We start from the raw sequence: 18,480 nt of genomic DNA, 5'->3' as shown, positions 1-18,480 counted from the left end.
TAAAGTGTGGAGCAAAAGCCTCAGCTCCAGGTAGATCTGCTAAAATATTGCTTCTGCAGGAAGATCTGTAAGTTTGTTTTATCCATTTGTCTTTGATAGAGGATGTGGCCTTCTCTGCAGCCCATTGGAGTCTAAGTCCTATTTTGCTGACTACAATAGAAAGAAATACATCCAGACATAAAGAATATGTTCTAAGTAAATTTGCAAACGAATATATTTTGTAATATACTGCTCAGTGTCTATTGTAGTTGTAAATCAAGAGAGGTCTGGCCTCACCCTTTGTGACACAGCTATATGGAATGAATTTATGTTTTTAAGCCTTGCCCTTTTTACAGCACAGGAAATTCTTAGATCTCCCTGCAGGATATACTGTTTCCCCAGAATATCAGTAGTAAGAAATGCGTTTTTATGGCCTGTGATGGAGATTGGAATTCACAATTATAGAAAGGGAGGGATTTGTTCAGGTAGCCCACTTTCCACTTAAAACTCAGTTGTGTAAAGTCACATTCCTTAAACCTGCACAAGTTATATGCACTCCCATGAATAAAATAAAGCAAAGATGCTGGGTTTTGTGTTAGTTCCCATCCCTCTAAGCCTAGAGAAAAGGATGCAATCAGAATCATTGACAGACAGGAAAGGTTGTATTAATGGTGGTTTTATCAAGAACTATGTCTTAGAAAAATACTATTTCTAATTTTCATCATAGTAAAATATTCAGTCTAACAACTGATTTTATCTTTAAATACCTAGAGTTATTAGGGGAATTTAAAATCAAATGGTTTAATCTGGGAGGGAATTATTAGCCATATACTTCATTGGGTTTTTGCTGGCGATAATGGTTCACATGTGTGCAATCTCCCAATATGGAAGTCACTGCCTAATGGTGCAGCAGTGAGCAAACACTTTCTCAAAGCTCCAAACTCCACACTGATTGCCCTCAAATGGATAGGCTCCTACATTAGCAATCTGTTCTCTTATTTGTTTTCAGGCTTGTAAGGAAATCGAGAGTATAAGTTATTTATTTAAAGTTCTGAGTAACAAAGCTATTGATTTTCTTATTCTTTCCTTGCTGGGTTTGGTTAGACTTGCATTACAGCCCAGCCATTGCCCAAACCCATTTAGTGAGGCAGGCTGTGCCTTTACACGGTCCTTCTTATGTGTATTTCCCTGTGATTCCCTTAGTTTTCTCAGATTCTTACATTCCAAAAGAGAGGATTTACAAACTTATTTCAAAGCATTTAATATTTTTCTTCTGATTATTATTTCAGTGGTGTAATTTATTTGCTGGGCTTCTAGAGATCTTATGAAAAGTTGTCATTTTAAAATCCCATACAAATGTTCACACTTGAAGCCACACTGAATTAAACACAGCTCATTCTTAAGAAATGGACCCAACAGCTCCCCTACAAAACGGCCTTGGGATGAGGAGCATCGGGGTGGCTCAATCTGTTGAGCATCTGACTTCTGGCTCACGTCCTGATCTCACGGTTCTTGAGTTTGAGCCCCTTGTCAGGCTCTGTGCTTACAGTTCAGAGTCTGGAGCCTGCTTCGGATTCTGTGTCTCCCTCTCTCTCTCTAACCTTCCCCTTGCACTCTGTCTCTCTCTCCTCTCTCAAAAATAAATAAACATTTAAAAAATTAAAAAAGACTGGTCTTGGGATGAAACTAAAGTTTCAAAATCAAATGAATTTTGGCATTCTCAGCTGTTGCTTCTGTGAAAAACTGCTGACAGTTTGAGACACTGAACGTTTACCACTTCGAATGATGAGAAATGGTGTGGATACTAGCACTTTTTCTATCAGTGTCATTCCCCAAAGATTAGATGTGTATACCTTCCAATTGCTACTCTCAATGTTTGCCATCTATTGCTTTCAGCCATAAGCAGCAGCACAAAGACCAAGGTCATAATGGATATAGATATGTACCCTTTTTAGCAAATCTTGCTCCGTTGAAGCTATCAAGGAAGGGCTGGAAAGGTAATGATTTAGGCTTTTAGAATATGGGCTTTATAATAGTCTCTATTTGTGTGACTGAATATAAATAAACATTGAATTGGATTGTGATATTTTCAAAACAAGACTGCTGAAATAAGCCAAGTTATTCAAGGAACAAATTACACTTGACTCTTTAGTCAATCATAACAAATGTCAAATTGCAACGAACTCACACAAAATCTGTTATTAATTCCCATGTGAATATATTTTATAGCAAAGTGACCTTTTTAAAAATTTAATGCATATCTATTTAAAATAATTACACATGATTAAATGCTCTGCTGTCAGAACTAGATTGTTAATGTATTAGAGCTGAGTTAGATATCAATCAAATTTGGCAATTGTTATTAATGATTAAGTTTTAAAACTAAACATAAGTCACCATATACAATAAAATGAAACACAATATCCTCTTAAATCAGACATCAGTGCTAATCAAGGGAAAATTCTATCAAAATCTATTTATATACATTGATATGCCATTGTGATTTCTGATTTGTAATTATATGTCAATTTGCAAAGCATGAACAAAGGATATGAACAATATAAAGAGGAAGAAATAACCAGCATGAGTGAAAACGTAGGCGAATTTTGCTTATAATGATTCTCTTTTCTTGTTCTATTTAATAGAATGTAAACTGCTTAATAACACAGACTTTTTCTTGTTTAACACTGAATCCATACAACCCAGAACAACATCTGGCACATGCTGATGTTTGAAGAAGGTTAGATAAGTAAAAGTCCATTTAGAAAACTTACAATTATTCCCCATTTTACAAAGTTATTAAAATAGCCTGCACATTGAATTCCTGAATAACCACCAATATATTCTAAATCTAAATGTTTATATTGTATATAGATTGAGAACTTGTATAAAACATCAAAAATCTTTAATAGTTAAAATAGTAACTTTAATAGTTAACTATTAACTATTAATTAATAGTTAAAATAGTAACTTTAATAGTTAAAATAGTAACTAATGATAACTAAAAATAATTTAAAACATTAAATATATTATCTATGAATTTTGATTCAATTCTTGGGTTAAGGAAGAAAAGTAAAAATTGGACTCTAAACTGGTAAATCATGATCAATGTAATTCATTTCTATTTCTGAATCAAAATCATATATACAAGGCAGTTTAATGACCATCTTATTCTAATGTGAATTAATCATCAGCAAATTGGCATATTTTAGGTTTGTTATTTAGTTTCTAAATCACCAGCACTAGCATAGCTCAATTAATTTTAATTGAGGCTTCAATTAAATGTTCCTGAATCCAGAAATTATCACTGTATCAGATTGGTAACTAAAGTGTCTACAAACATGTTTCTTTAATGTTCACTTTTAGTGACCAGGAGCTAGTGAATGGACTTAGGTCCGACATACTCATTCATTAGTTCAAAATTTATTGAATAATATTCTATGCTTGGTCCTGAATGAGTTTATAGAAATGTATATAAAATAATGAGTGGCGCTGGGTCTTAAGATTTGGAACTGGTTAAAAACTCTTAAACTGGCTTCCCATATAGAACCTAAGATGTGTTTGATATTTGTGGAGCACTGTAGTCATATCCCTGGTCACCACCTGGTAACAATTCTCTGGTCACAGCCAGAGCTGTCACATCAAGAGGACTGGTGAGGTATAGAGTATGTTAAGATCAAATGGAAGAAAAAGACCTGAGGACCTTGGATTTTGGCTTGTCCAAAGGCAATGAGAATCCAGATGATCACTGTCATCCTCAGCATTTACTGTACATGGACACTGATACCTATTCATACCTATTTCTCTTCATCAGTCAGTGTTCTGTGGGATCATTGAAGTGGCAAGATCAGTCTTCCCTGATGGGTCATCACAAACTTGTATATCCCTATGTCCATGTTCATTAGTCCTGTTTGGAACTAGAATTGCCCCATTATTCCTTGTGTGCAGAGATGGGGCTTATTTGTTAGAATAATGTGCACAGATTCACAAAAGCATGACTGCCAGATAGTGGACTTGTAACAGAGGGGCAAGTGTGTCTATGCATAGCAGAGGGACTCCAGTGAAGCTGCCTTGCAATTTTCCTCAAGCTTAGAGGATTATTTCTGAAAATGGCAAGCACATACACTGCTTTGTGGGCCTGATGGGAGCATGAACATGTGCTCACATTCAAAGCTATCTGGTTTCCTGGCTTTAGAAGTAGGGATGGGCCAAGAAAGAGCAAGCCAGTGTGTGCAAGTTAGGGAGGACATTCTGGATTTCCATTCCAACAGCCCTGGGAAGAATATCTATTCTTTATACTTCTGTTTTTACATATTTAGAATCAATTCATTGGTTCATATTTTTCTATTAGTGGACACTTCTTGGCAATTAAGGTGACAGTGATTGGAGCGAGATTTTACATTTCTTTCCAAGGCAACTTGTATGCATTATCTCTTTTAAGTCTTTTAAGTCTTTTAGAGAAGGCATTACTTTAAAATTTAATGGATGGGCAAACTGAGCCTTAGAGAGGTGACAGACTCTTGAGGTCAGGAGGGGGCAGAAGAATCTGGAAGTCATTAGTATTTACAAGCATTGCTGAGGAGTGATGCCACCTGGCTTGACCCTGGATTCTGAGCACTGAGTTCCTGTGTCCTTGGGCATGGTTCATGACTTCTTGATACATCATGTTCTTCACCTATTAAGTGGGAATAATGAAAGAACTTTCCTTAAAGGGTTGTGGTAAAGGTACAACGGGGCAAGACATATCATGCATATAACACAAGGAAGGTTATCTGTAAAGTGATGAAGTTAGAAATCAAAGCCATGTGTATGTTTCAGGATATCATTCTGTTTCCTATTGGGGTTTGAGGCCTTAGATCAACCTGATACACTTATGAGAGTCCAATGAGCTTTCATAGCTGGTCATAAGTACATTATATTGTGAGCAAGCAAAATATACCAGAATTTAAATTTACAAGGCAAATACATTTTCATTACAAAAAAAAGTACAGAAGTGTACAAATAAATCGGTTTTCCTGTGGTATTTACCAAATGGTTAGTTTTATAGTAAGACAAGGTTTAGACATTGGTAGCACATCTATTGTCTTGTGAAATACTGCCCATATTAGGCAACCCATCTCATAGATAAAAGGGGAAAATATTTACAAAACTTTATGTAATTATGATTTTATCTTTGGTTTTATATAATATATAAGACCTTTGGTTTTAGGGTCAGATGGATGTAAGTTTTTACTTTTAGATTTTAGTAATCTTGACCTTGGGCAAGTTGCTTCATCTTCCTTTTTTTTTTAAGTTTTTATTTAAATTCCAGTTAACATACAGTGTAATATTGTTTCCACGTGTACAATATAGTGGTTCATCACTTCCATACATCACGCTGTGCTCATCACAAGTGCTCTCCTCACCCCCATCACCTGTTTCCCCTGTCCACCACCCACCTACTTTCTGGTAGTGTGTTCTTTACAGTTAAGAATATGTTTCTTGGTTTGTCTCTCTCTCTCCTATCTTTTCTCAGTTTTGGTTTTTGAATTCCACATATGAATTAAATCATATGGTATTTGTCATTTTCTGACTGACTTATTTCACTTAACATTATACTCTTTACCTTCATCCACATCCTTGCAAATGACAGGATTTCACTGTTTCCTCACTGTGAAGTGAACACACACCCATCCTCAGTGCTGTGGTGAGCACACAGTCAAGGTGGGTGCTAACTGGTGATACATGGAGCGGGAGCCGGCCAGCAGTTTCCCCAGCCCGAGTGTCTCTGAAACATCACCGGAACACATCACAGATGTGGCGGACAACATGGGTGTCCACGTGTCAGTTCACACTTGACTTCTAATGTGGCAATTGGTCTTTCTACCATGGAATAAAACTCCAAAGCCCTGGGGTTCTGCAAAAAAATTAAGGATTTTGTTGTCACAGTTTCCTAACCTTTCTCTACTGAATAGTGAGTGTGTGTGTGTGTGTGTGTGTGTGTGTGTGTGTAAGAGGGAGAGAGGGGCATTGAGAGACAAAGTGCATGTGAGTGAGACACCTTACACGATAATTCAGGATCCAAGTACAATCTGTGCTGCCTCTGGACAGGCTCCACAACAAACATAAACATAAGCCATATTTAAGTAAGTGAACTCTTACCATGTGCCAACCCTGTACCGACTGCCTGCCATGTATTGTTTAATTTGATGCTCACAACACCCAGTGGATTAGGTAGTGTGATTATCCCCATTTTGTAATATGAAAATTGAAGATTGGAGATTTAATGAGACTATTAAAGTAATGCTGCCAGGAAGTGGAAAAGGCTAAATTTAAACTTGGTTATTCTGCTCCAAATATCATGTTCTTAATTATTATGGTATGTGGTGATGCGATTTCCTGAGAGTTACTAGGTCAACTGCAACCCCTTCCTAAGATAGTCTCTAGTTCAGACTATTGTGAACCCAACTAGAGTACAGGAATTCCAAGAAAGTGAGAACTGTTTAGTAAAATATATTTTAATGGATTAGTTTTTAGTTCACACATTTCTGTATGCTTTTGTGGAATATTATTGCGTTTTCTTTTATTACATTCTTATTTCAAGATAATTGTAGATTCCCATGTAGTTATAAGAAATGGTACAGAGGTGCCTTGTGCCCTTTCCTCAGTTTCCCCAGTGAGAACATCTTACAAATTGCAGTTTATATCACGATCAGGGTACTGACACTGATACAATCCACTGATGTTATGCCAGTTTTTTTCCTTTTTACTTGCATGCCAAGTGTGTGTGTATTTAGTTCTATCACATGCAGTCTTATTACATGTGTACTTTAATGGAACCACCACTAGAGTTAAGGTGCAGAACACTTCCATAACCACACATATCCCTGTACTGCTCTTATAAACCCACATCCCACAGCTACCTTACCCCACCATCCCTGACTCCTGCCAACAACTAACCTGTTTCTAAAATAGTGTGAGAAAATTATATAAATGGAATCCTACAGTATGTAAATTTTGGAGATTCGATTTTTTTTACTTAACATAATTCATTTGAGATTTGTATATAGAAAAGCAATAGATTTTTGTGTGATTATTTCCTGCAAACTTATTTTTTTTTCAATTTTTTTAATGTTTATTTATTTTTGAGACAGAGAGAGAGCATGAACGGGGGAGGGTCAGAGAGAGAGGGAGACACAGAATCCGAAACAGGCTCCAGGCTCTGAGCTGTCAGCACAGAGCCCGATGTGGGGCTCAAACCCACAAACTGCGAGATCATGACCTGAGCTGAAGTCAGACGCTTAACTGACTGAGCCACCCAGGCGCCCCTCCTGCAAATTTCTTGAACTCACTTATTAGTCTAAGATTTTTTTGTTAGATTCCTTGGAATTTTCTGCATAGACAACCATGTTGTCTTCAAGAAGGAAAGTTTTATTTTTTGCTTTCCAATAAGTACATCTTTTATTTCTTTTTCTTGCTTTATTGAAGTTTCTAGAACTCCCAGAACTATGTTTAAAAGAGTGGTATTATATACATTTATTACTATGTCATTACCAAAAACTACTAGTAAACAAAAGCCAAGTTATTAGCTCATCTTGAATCGCACATTATTTTGTTCCATGAGTGATAGCCTAGCTCATGAGAAACACTGAGGAAAAGTTAGCCATTGTCATATTAAATATTTTTTCTTATTGATCTATAATTAAAAAAAACACTCTTTGATAATTTTAAAATATCTATTTTGTGAATTCAAATTGTTATTTCAGGTTTTTTTGGGGGGGAGAGGATATTACCCTGTTTATTTTGTCCTTTGATTTCAACGCAAGGTGGATTGTTTCTCTGTGTGTTTTAATATTCTGTATTATTAGGGGCACCTCAGTGGCTAAGTTGGTTAAGCGTCCAACTTTGGCTCAGGTCTTGATCTCACAGTTTGTGGGTTTGAGCTCATGTCAGGCTCTGTGCTGACAGCTCAGAGCCTGGAGCCTGCTTCAGATTCTGCCTTCCTCTCTCTTTGCCCCTCCCCTGCTCACACCCTGTCTCTCTCTCTTTCTCAAAAGTAAATAAACATTAAAAAAAATAAATCTAATATTCTGTATTACAAAGTCATTTTAAGAACAAAAGTTCTACTTTTTTAAGTAATTTTTTTAGTAATCTCTACATTGAATATGGAACTCAAACTCACGACCCCAAGATTAAGAGTAGCATCCTCTTCTGACTGAGCCTTCCAGGCACTCCCCCAAAATTCTCCTTTAAAGAATGTAAATATGGCAAGTTTTGGGGAAGTGTTCTTCAGAAATGGTTTTGAATTTGCTTTTGTCATATGCCTTAGGCGCATTACTTAATTTTCCTCAATTTCTAAAATTACTTACTGGCTTGGCCTCTCTGTGTCACTCATGTGTAGTAGATTCTGACTCCAAGCCAGTGGAGGCATACCTGTAATTTCTCACAGAAAAATGTGTTGTTTTTTTTCTTCCATATTTGGGACAGACATAATCTATCTTAGTTTGGGTTCCCCCAGAAAAAAAAACCCAAAGTAAGGATTCAAATGCAGGTAGTTCATTTGGGAAGTTATCCCAGGAAACATCTATAGGGGAATGGCTAACATGAGGCAAAAAAGGAAGCAAACCAACGAAGTTCAGTGGCAGTTGTAAATGCTATTATGTTTTCACGTTTAGTTCCTGCATGCTCATGTTTAGTGTATAGAATCAGGTTACGGCAGTGCACCTGAAGCACATCCTGCTGAGGATAATGTAGAGCCTACACCAGAGTTATCCCAGTCAAGGGGGGAGAATGGTGAGATGTTTATATGGCCACTTACTGCCCATCATTGGTTGGGGGCACTTCTGAGGGACAGTGTCTCCAACATGTTGAGCTTGCTGTCTTTATGCATGAAGCCCCACATCCACACCCACCCCTCAGAAAAGTAGATTTTACAAGTCTCGGGCATTTGCTGTCTGAATTCTGGAGACATGGTCGGGGCACTGAAACCATCTATCAAACTTTGTCATTTCTCTGGGTCAGTGGGCAGAATGATTGAGGGTTTCTTGCATTGGATTTGTAGCCTCCAGGGTCCAGATGTCTACAGAGTGCTGAGTTCCAATCCCTAACCTGGTATGGGCCTGAGGCCTGCTGCCCTGTCCTGTGCGGGTGTTAAGCCCCACACTTCTAGCCCCTGCCTGCTCCAGTAATTCCCCAGGGCTGCTGCACCATCGGCAGATGTGCCTACTGTCCTGGTTTTTGCTTCCTTCTTGCTTTTGGCACCTGGCAATTTCTTTTTGTGTTTTTCTGACAAGTTTATTATTTCGCTGGGCTTTGAAGACAACTCACTCTTTTGAATAGCTGCAGAGTGTCCCATGGGATGGAAGCACATTTACTGACACCATTTACTTAGCAGTGGGCATTTATATTTTTATGTCTAGGGTTTTGTCTTTCACTACAAACATGGTTGCCATAAACTTCCCTTTACATGTATCCGTTGTACTAGTGCCTTGTATAATGGGATGATGCCCCAGAAATGGTATAACATTCCAGAAGTTTTAATCAACTGATTCTTTACCTCATTCTAAAAGGGCTATGACAATTTATATTTCCACCAGCAATGCCTCCTGGTGGAAAGATTTATCAGTCTTATATCAGTCAGAAATTAAAATCTTTTTCTCAGAGCATTAATATTTTAATTCTCTAGCTCCTCATCAAAGAATATGATTTTGCCATTCATTTAAACAGAAAATAAATTGTATAATAATAATAAAACTGAAGCATGAGGACTGAACAATAAATCTGCAAACTTTGTGTCTGGCAAACCAGGAAAGTTGAGATTAAATGCACATTCACTTGTACCTGGACCAGAGAAAAAGAAATAATAAATCTTCACTTCCAACTAAAACTAACTTCATCCAAGGAAAGTTATTACTTCTCAGCTCCCTGGCTAATGATGGGTCATTCAGGTGCTGGGTACGAATCCTCAGGGAGCCATAACCTGAGGTCACAGCTGCCTGGAGACATCAGTATGGAAATTAGGACATGCTCATGAAATCAGATGAAAAAAACTGCTTCTTTGGAATTTGAAAAATGCTGCCTCTTAAAATGGATAGTGTCAAAATCATTGGGGATGCTTGAGTTCACAGGGTTCTAGGCACTGTTGACTGGATGGGCTTCTCTAAAACCAGCCTGGTTTATCTTTATAAAAATGAGCTTTGATTTCTGACCCATTCCAACTGATAAAGCTCTCCCAAGCTCTGTGTGGCCATGACTGCTGCCTTTACAATGTTTCTAGTGAACTGAGAAACTTTTAGAAGGGAAAGCCCAACTCTGAAGACCCTACAATTTCATTCCATTAAAATATAATTCCCAGAAAATGTATTTCTACATATAAAAATAAAGACACTCTGACTGAATGAAGTTTAACCACAAATCACTGTTTAAATATTTTACATTCAGAATTTGTAATTTTAAAAGCAATAGGTGCACTTAAATTGATTTTGATATTATTCGTAGATAAAAGATAGACTAGGGGCACCTGGGTGGCTCAGTCGATCGAACGTCCGACTTCGGCTCAGGTCATGATCTTGCGGTCTGTGAGTTGGAGCCCCGCGTCGGGCTCTGTGTTGACAGCTCAGAGCCTGGAGCCTGCTTCAGATTCTGTGTCTCCCTCTCTCTCTGCCCGTCCCCCGCTCATGCTCTGTCTCTCTCTCTGTCAAAAATAACTAAACATTAAAAAAAATTTTTTAAAGATAGGCTAAAATATCAATAATATAACAACTATAAAGGAAATATTTAAAACCACCAGAGAGAATAAGTTTCAAACATAAGAACATTATTTCATATAACTTATATCCTAATAAAAAACATTCTAAAGCAATTTTAAATCTTTTCCTACATAATACTTGATAAGCCTCTTTCTAGGTTTTGTAAATGCATGAAAGTTTAAGAAAAAGTTTTTCTTTTAAAAATATAAAGTTCATTTTATTAGTTGAAAATAACTTTTCCTTAATCCTAATGAATCATGTAAGCAGTTTATTTACTTATTTATATTTTCTTTATTTGTTTATTAGTTGTATGTTCATAAATTGTTAGAAGTGAGTTTTGGCTTCTGGAACAATACTTCATGTATGTCCAGATAGAGTTGTTAATAATTCAGTCCACCATTTTTTTAACTCAGGAGGAGAAATGGAAGTTTGATCACAGGATCGATCTTAAGCCTTGCAATGGTCTAACTTCTCTTGCAAAGGTCATATAGAGTCATCTGATTTTTTGTTTGTTTGTTTTTGGTCAGGGAGGAGGTGAATTCCAATTATTTGTAGTTTGTAGAGGTTACCTCTACAGCATTGTCTTAAGCCACTTGCCTCGGTTCAGGCAAATTCAGCCTTCCCTAGGGAGATGTCTTGTTCACTACATCAGCAAACAAGCTCTCTATCTACTAATTTACAGCAATTACGTTGTTTATTTCTCAGCATATATCATATAACGGATTATGTTTATAACTTTTCATGTAAACTCCCTGAGGTAAGTGAGTCTGTATTAAATATTGTTGTACTCACTCATTCTCAAACTACTGTAATTCGCATGAGATTTTACACATTTTGAGGGATAAAATGACAAGCACATCCTGCCCTACTTCCTCCAAACTTCTGGGACAGGCAAAATGAAGCAAATAATCATATGTAAATGTAAGCTTGAAAGGGAGATAAGGGCTCTGAATGCATGTTAAGGATGCCTCAGGAATGAATGGGAGAGACCTTGACCTAACTTCAGGGTAAGGGGTCTAAGAAGGTTTACGGGAAGAAACAGTGCTGGAGCCAAGATCCAGGGATGAATGGAAATGACTGGAGAGAGGCTGCAGGAGGGCCAGCCTGTGGGTGGGCACAGGGGGAGGGAAGAACTTGAAGGCGGGGAACAAGCGGCGGTGCCTGGAGAGGGAGGCTCTCTGTGGAGCCCAGAGCCAGGGGCCGTTTGGTGTGAGGCAGGATCCGTGCGGGTGGAGGCTGAGGCCAGGTCAGGCAGGCCACTGGCTGTCTGCTCTACGGCTAGTGCCAGCACAGTCACGTCTATTTTGTTTTCACGTCACCCGTCTGATGTGGGTGGGAAGGGTGCCTACCATTGGCAGATGGTATCTGAGGTCTGAGGCAACACAACACTCTGAGTTCTGGTCCCGGCACACAGTGAGCATTAAGCTTACACGGGATCTGTTTCTTCTTTCCGAGACCTAATAGCAGATTCTGCATCTTGAACTGTGTAAAGTTGGCGTAGATTTAAGCCAGCAGAGGATTTCAAATCCCAGTCTTTTTGTCTGGTCTTCCAGCTCAATGCTAAACCCCGAAAGGGGGAAATTGTACTATGTTGCCCATATTCATATATTCAAGACAAAATACTTCACAAAATCAGTTTTTTTAGAACTCAATTTTAATTGTGATGCTATTTTTAATACAACCATTAATGGTGTTTCATTTAAGTATCAGGAGCTTTGTTTTTATATTCTTAACCTCAGTATCATTCTCTTTATACTGATTTATACAAATGTGTCAGTGACATTGCCTTCAATGTATACTACAAATTTCTAGGAATGCAAAATGTATGTAAGAACTAATAGAAATATCTTTAGGTAGTCTTTAAAAGGAGTCAATGAAACCACTTTGTGTTAAAATCTCTTTTCACCAATTAAAAAAAAAAAAAACTTCCTCAAAACTACCTCCCTGAAAAACTTTCATATTAGATTGTCATTACCAGCTTAACATAGGGATGATCTTTACGTGGCTTGTTTAGGGGGATTCCTCCCTCCGTTGATAACAAATAGTGATTCCCTATAACATTGCTCAAAAGTTATGTATATTCAGGGGCGCCTGGGTGGCTCAGTAGGCTGAGCTTCTAACACAGCTCAGGTCATGATCTCACAGTTCGTGAGCTCAAGCCCCGCGTTGGGTTCTGTGCTGACAACTCAGAGCCTGGAGCCTGCTTCAGATTCTGTGTCTCCCTCTCTCTCTGCCCCTCCCTTGCTTATGCTCGGTCTCTCTGTCTCTCAAAAATAAATAAACATTAAAAATTTTTTTTGAAGTTATGTGTAGTCATACAACACAAGTGGAAATTTTCTCACACTGAGCTTATATTCTCTTTAAAAAATGACTGCTTGGTGACTGTGGGGCTTTACTATATTATTTACCATGTTATTAAAGTTTCAACCATGCATTTCTCTACGTTTAAAATGAATTAATTTAAATTCTTTTAAAACACATTTTGTAAATGCTGTGTGAAAAAAGAACCTCTTTTTCCTTCATAATGATTTTAATATCACACCATTTTTTTCCTTTCTTGGCTGGTGCTTCATAAACTATATTCCCTTTCACTTTTGCCCTGTGCATTTGTTCTCCACTGCTGAATAGCCATTTCCTCTGATTTCCTGTTCTGATATACTATTCCACCACATTCCCTAAGTGAAGATGCAAATATTCTATAAATATAGCTGTGTTGTTCCTGACTTCTTAGAGTATCTGTCATTATCTGTAGTCTAGTTACAAAGGAATCTGTAACAGGCCTAAAGCCCAAAGATACAAAATACAAACATACTCTACACCACAGAAAGGCAAGTAAGAGAATAAAGAAAAATCTTAACCAGGGGAAGGCAAGAGGGCAGACCAATGCAGGCCCCTGGCATATTTAAAATTCCTCTGTTTCTTCAGCAGGCTGGCAAGGATAGTGTGCTTCAACTGTTTCAGCGTTCGCTGAAGGAATTTGGCTGTGTATGGATGATTAAAACTTAGAGTTGAAAAGAAAGTTGCGGTCAAATGTTCTTTCACAGAGATAAAGAAAAAGTGTTATAGGAAAAAAGAGACGGAAGAAAGGAAGAGCAGACCAGCAGCAAATGTTGCTGGAAAGACCAGTATGAAGCAGTATTTAGCGAATGACCTCAAGTGTGCCCAGGGTTTCACGGCACTGCATGGAATCTGAAAAGCTTGGGTTCATGCATTTGTCCGATACTGTTTTACTGTGCTATTCTCCAAAGAGAGGGGAGTCCTGGGACATCCTGCGTGATGTTCCCTTATGCCACATGTCACACTGATATGAGACACAACACAGCTATTTTAGGAAGCCATCGTGGGCCTGGGTGGAAATGATGCATATACTTCTCTATCCCAGATACCAGGACTCTGATGCCATCCACCCAGCACAGTTGTCTGCCTGGACTGAATTCTAATGCAGTTCACAAGTTGTAACACTAAATAAAGGTGGCAGTTTCTTGTCTTCTGACAAAAGCAAAATCTGCAGAAAAGCACTATAAAAGTTCTGGGAAAGGGATAACTTTGTTCTTTCATAGTGTGGTTTAAAAATTATGCTTATCAGAAAATCCAATACACTTAGAATATACAATACATTTAGTTATACAGCACTGTAAAACCACAGAATAATTCAGAGGAAGACAGCTGTGCCCCATGGTCAGAGATGCTCAGAAAGTAAACTCAGGAGTCATGGAAAAGTACAAAGCAGCAGAAATGACAAATTTTTAATCTTCCTTGAAAAGCGCTATTGATACTCCTTCATCAGACATTTCTTGGGTGTCTCCTGGGTGCCATGTCCTGTGCTAGTGGTTATGGAGGCCACACAGGGGCAGGCTGGGAGACCATCTCTGAGGAGGCGTTCGGGGACAGGCAGTGTGGCAGGTGGGCCTCTGGAAATGGGGCCGAGACACAGATGTCTGTGGTGGGTATTCAAGGCAGCTCTTTCCAGAGAAACCTGAATGGGAGTAAGGACACTGGAGAGAGAAGCTAGCCAAATGTTTCCAGGTGAAGTCTCGCTCCGGTCTGCTCCTGTGGCAAGTTCTCCATGGTCAAGAGCATTGGGCTGTTGTGCCCCTCGCACAGAACAGTCACTGGCGGCCAGACATGGTGGACAGTTGTCATCACCTTGCTGTGCTTCTGGGCAGGCAGAGTCCACCATCCAGGGTGCTCTTTACAGAAGGTAGCAGGAGAAAGTGGTTGATAGCAACAGGCACAGTAACTGGACAGAGTGACACCAGGGACCTGGGTGTGACGCCAACAGTGTCCCTATTGCCACTGACAAGAGATGGGAAAGCCATCGCTTTAGGTTGAGAAGAGACAAGGGAGAGAGGCATATGCTTGCTCCATCTTCCTGGTGGTGGTGACAGCAAGAATGGGGAGGAATGAAGTCGAATAACGCACCTGCCACCATGCTCCTTAAGTGCATGTGCCTGAACACAGTGGCCTGACCACCCCCTAGGCATGCTGGCCTGCAAAGCGGGCGAGCCAGGTGACCTCAGGTCATATTCAGCTCCCGGGTGTCATAATCTCACAGACACAAGCCTCATGTGTTCCATGAGTACCAGTTAGCAAAATATTCAAATTCTCCAATTTCTGAAGAGTGTCCTAGAGTCAAAAATGACACTTAAAATTTTAGGGAAATGATAAAGGTTTATCTATAGCTGTTAGTCATCCCAAATTTTCCTAGAATCTTGGTTCAACAGGTTGTCCAATGACTTTGACAGTCTCCAGTGGGAGGTAAATACATAGGAATAAGCTCAGAACCATATACAGAGTGGGGTTGGGTATGACTAAATATGATGGATATTGAATTAGTTTCTCAAGGTGAGGTGACTTCTTTCTTCTGTGACCAGGTAGAAGCTGTGGAATATCTGTCTTCTGCAGACATTTTCTTCACAGAGGAACTTAACATTTTCTGATTCCTCCGAACAGCTTCCCTGTTTGGCTGGTCACTTCCCAAGCAGAGGTGGTTGTACTGGAGTCAGTGGCTGGCTGATGGCTCTTTAATTCAGTCCAGACCATTGTGATCTTTTCAGGTCAGCTGCCCATGGGTGGTCCAGTCCGTCCTGGCTGCTCAGACCCCATCTTCAGTCCCGTAATAATTCTGCAAGTGGTGCAGAGCCTTTCTGCATAAAGCAGCTGGAATGCATCTTGTTTTCAGTAATTGAAGCCTGACTGATAAATGTTGAAATTGAAATCGAGTGATTACTAGATGTAGGGTGAAGAGGTTGGTTAGTTCTGTTAACTCCTAGGCTTGAGAAGCATTTTTTTTTGTCTTTGTCTGTTATACATCACTATATTGGATTTTAGACCTCAGGTAAAAATGTTTTTTTAAAAAGTTTACCGACTAAAATATGATTAGAAAAATTTCCCACATTATGCAAGAGGCGAAAATTGTTTACAAAGTTGCTTGATTGCTTAGAATGTGTGTTATTTTTATCTGATTGTAAAAATAGCATTTGTATTAAAGAATCTTTGGAAAGTTAGTGGCACTTAAAGTCTGCTTTTGGTGATCCAGCCAGGCCCTATCCTGCTCTTACAAATCTCTCCATTTTTCACAGACAAACTATAGCCAGCTCGTGTGACACACAATGGACACACACAACCTGTGGCTTTTTTTAACACAAGTGTAAAATTGTCCTTGACTAGCTTCTTTGTCAGTGACTTGATAACTTTAAGTTCTGCTTCTATTTAAATGCTTACATTTTTGTTTCTTCATGAAAATCAACTCCTATGCTAGGTTTTCTCCCCAAAACAGTATGCAGTATCTCAGGCTTGACAATTAAATCCAGAAAGGGCCATTGTAACATGCTGGTGAATTATTTATTTCCTCTGAGTCACCCGTAATATTGTGTTCTCAGTGATATGATGAAAATAAGTCCAGAGAGAATTCTTTTAATATGCTATAAATTTCATGTTATTTTACAATGGATAATTTGGTTTCCAAATTCAAAGAAAGCTTGAAGCAAAGGCTTTCTCTTTTAAATGAAATAGAGCAATGGGTAAGGGGTAGCATTCTCCAGCTTTGTTGATTAAAGGTTAAAGAATTATTTGCAGGCTTGAAATGTGAATATACTGCATATCCTTAGTGAATGCCACATAGAATTACAATAACAAAATGTGTCCATGGGCTCGGCATGATGCTGGCCAGCAACTTGGTTCCGTTTGAGCAGCATAAGGTCTGTTATCTCTTGGGGCAATCATATGCTCATGCTTGTACTGACGATCCTCAAAACTGGATTTTCTTCATGCTTCTGAAGGACTGTCAAAGCCACTCACCCAATTAAGAAACCACAGAATTGTCCCTATTCTCTGATAAATGGGAACAACTTGCCCAAGGCCAAAAGTGCTTACTGGAAATAAACATAGTGCCTGTACCATTGGATCCTAGCCCATGTCTAAAAGGGCAGCTGACGGGCACCTGGGTGGCTCAGTGTGTTGAGTATCCAACTTCAGCTCAGGTCATGATCTTGTGGTTTGTGAATTCGAGCCCTGCATCAGGCTCTGTGCTGACAGTTCAGAGCCTGGAAGCCTGCTTCGTATTCTGTCTCCCTCTGTCTCCGCCCTTCCCCCCTCATGCTCTGTCTCTCTCTGTCTCTCAAAAATAAACATACAAAAAATTAAAAAAATAAAATAAAAGGGCAGCTGATGTAATAACTGATGTGTATCACACAACTGATTCACTTGCAATGGTTGAAGACAGATCATGAAATTTAATGCACTGAATGGCTTGGTTATTTCATGGTCAAATCCAAAGCAACTAGTAAATGCCATTTTTATCATATTATTTATCATATTTGTTTGCATATCAATTTAGTGTTCACTAGTAAAGGGCTTAGCAAAAGCAGGCTATTTTTTAAAAATTCGAGTCTAGTTGACATATAATGTGATGTTAGTTTCAGGTGTACAACATAGTGAGTCAACAACTCTGTACGTTATGCTGTGCTCCCCACACTTGTAACTACCATCTGTGACCACACAACCTGATCACAATATCATTGACTGCATTTCCTGTGCTGTGCCTTTCAGCCCGGTGACTTCTTCCTTCCATTACTGGAAGCCTATGTAGGCTCCCACTCCCCTTCACCAGTTTCTCCCATCCCCTACCTACCTCCTGTATGGCCCCCATAAATGTGTTCTCTTTATTCTGCTTTTTGTTTATTTATTCATTTGGAAGACAGGCTATTCTTCTCTTTGGCCCCCTTACTAGAATTGATTTGTGTCAACAGTGACTTAGTGCAACAATAAACTTTTAAATATTTCTTTCTTATAGTAATGACGATAATTTAACTAAAATAAATTCAATTTTAACTAGTAGAATATTTTATACACTACCAGGAACATTTGTGTTCTTCTTTCTTTTTATTTATTTTTTAATGGTATCTCTCTTTATAATTTTTTAAATTATTTTTTTAAATTAAAAAAAATTAATGTTTTTGAGAGAGAAAGAGAGAGACAGAGCATGAGCAGGGGAGGGGCAGAGGGGCAGGCTCCAGGCTCTGAGCTGTCAGCACAAAGGCCAATGCGGGGCACAAACCCACAAGCTATGAGATAATGACCTGAGCTGAAATTGTTCAACTGACTGAGCCACCCAGGCACCCCGGTGTTGTTTTTTCTAATTTTCTTTCTTTAATTACTCTGTGAGATAGGGCAAGATCATTTGTCCCTATTATAGACTTGAGAATATTGAAATCTGACAACACCTACTAGACATTGTAAATGCCTGTGACAGATAAATTGGAAGGAGAAACCA

General features: G+C 38.7%; 1 long non-coding RNA gene across 2 annotated transcripts in view; it reads left to right on the top strand.

Annotated features, from left to right (window-relative positions):
* Window positions 1–18,480, top strand: part of LOC113596500 (uncharacterized) — a 114,694-nt gene that overhangs the window by 85,756 nt on the left and 10,458 nt on the right. The window lies entirely within an intron of this gene.

This window comes from Acinonyx jubatus, chromosome D2, assembly GCF_027475565.1.
Source record: "Acinonyx jubatus isolate Ajub_Pintada_27869175 chromosome D2, VMU_Ajub_asm_v1.0, whole genome shotgun sequence".
In the NCBI taxonomy this organism is placed as follows: domain Eukaryota; kingdom Metazoa; phylum Chordata; class Mammalia; order Carnivora; family Felidae; genus Acinonyx; species Acinonyx jubatus.
Note: the sequence above shows the minus strand (reverse complement) of the source record. Positions and strands in the feature narration are given on the sequence as shown.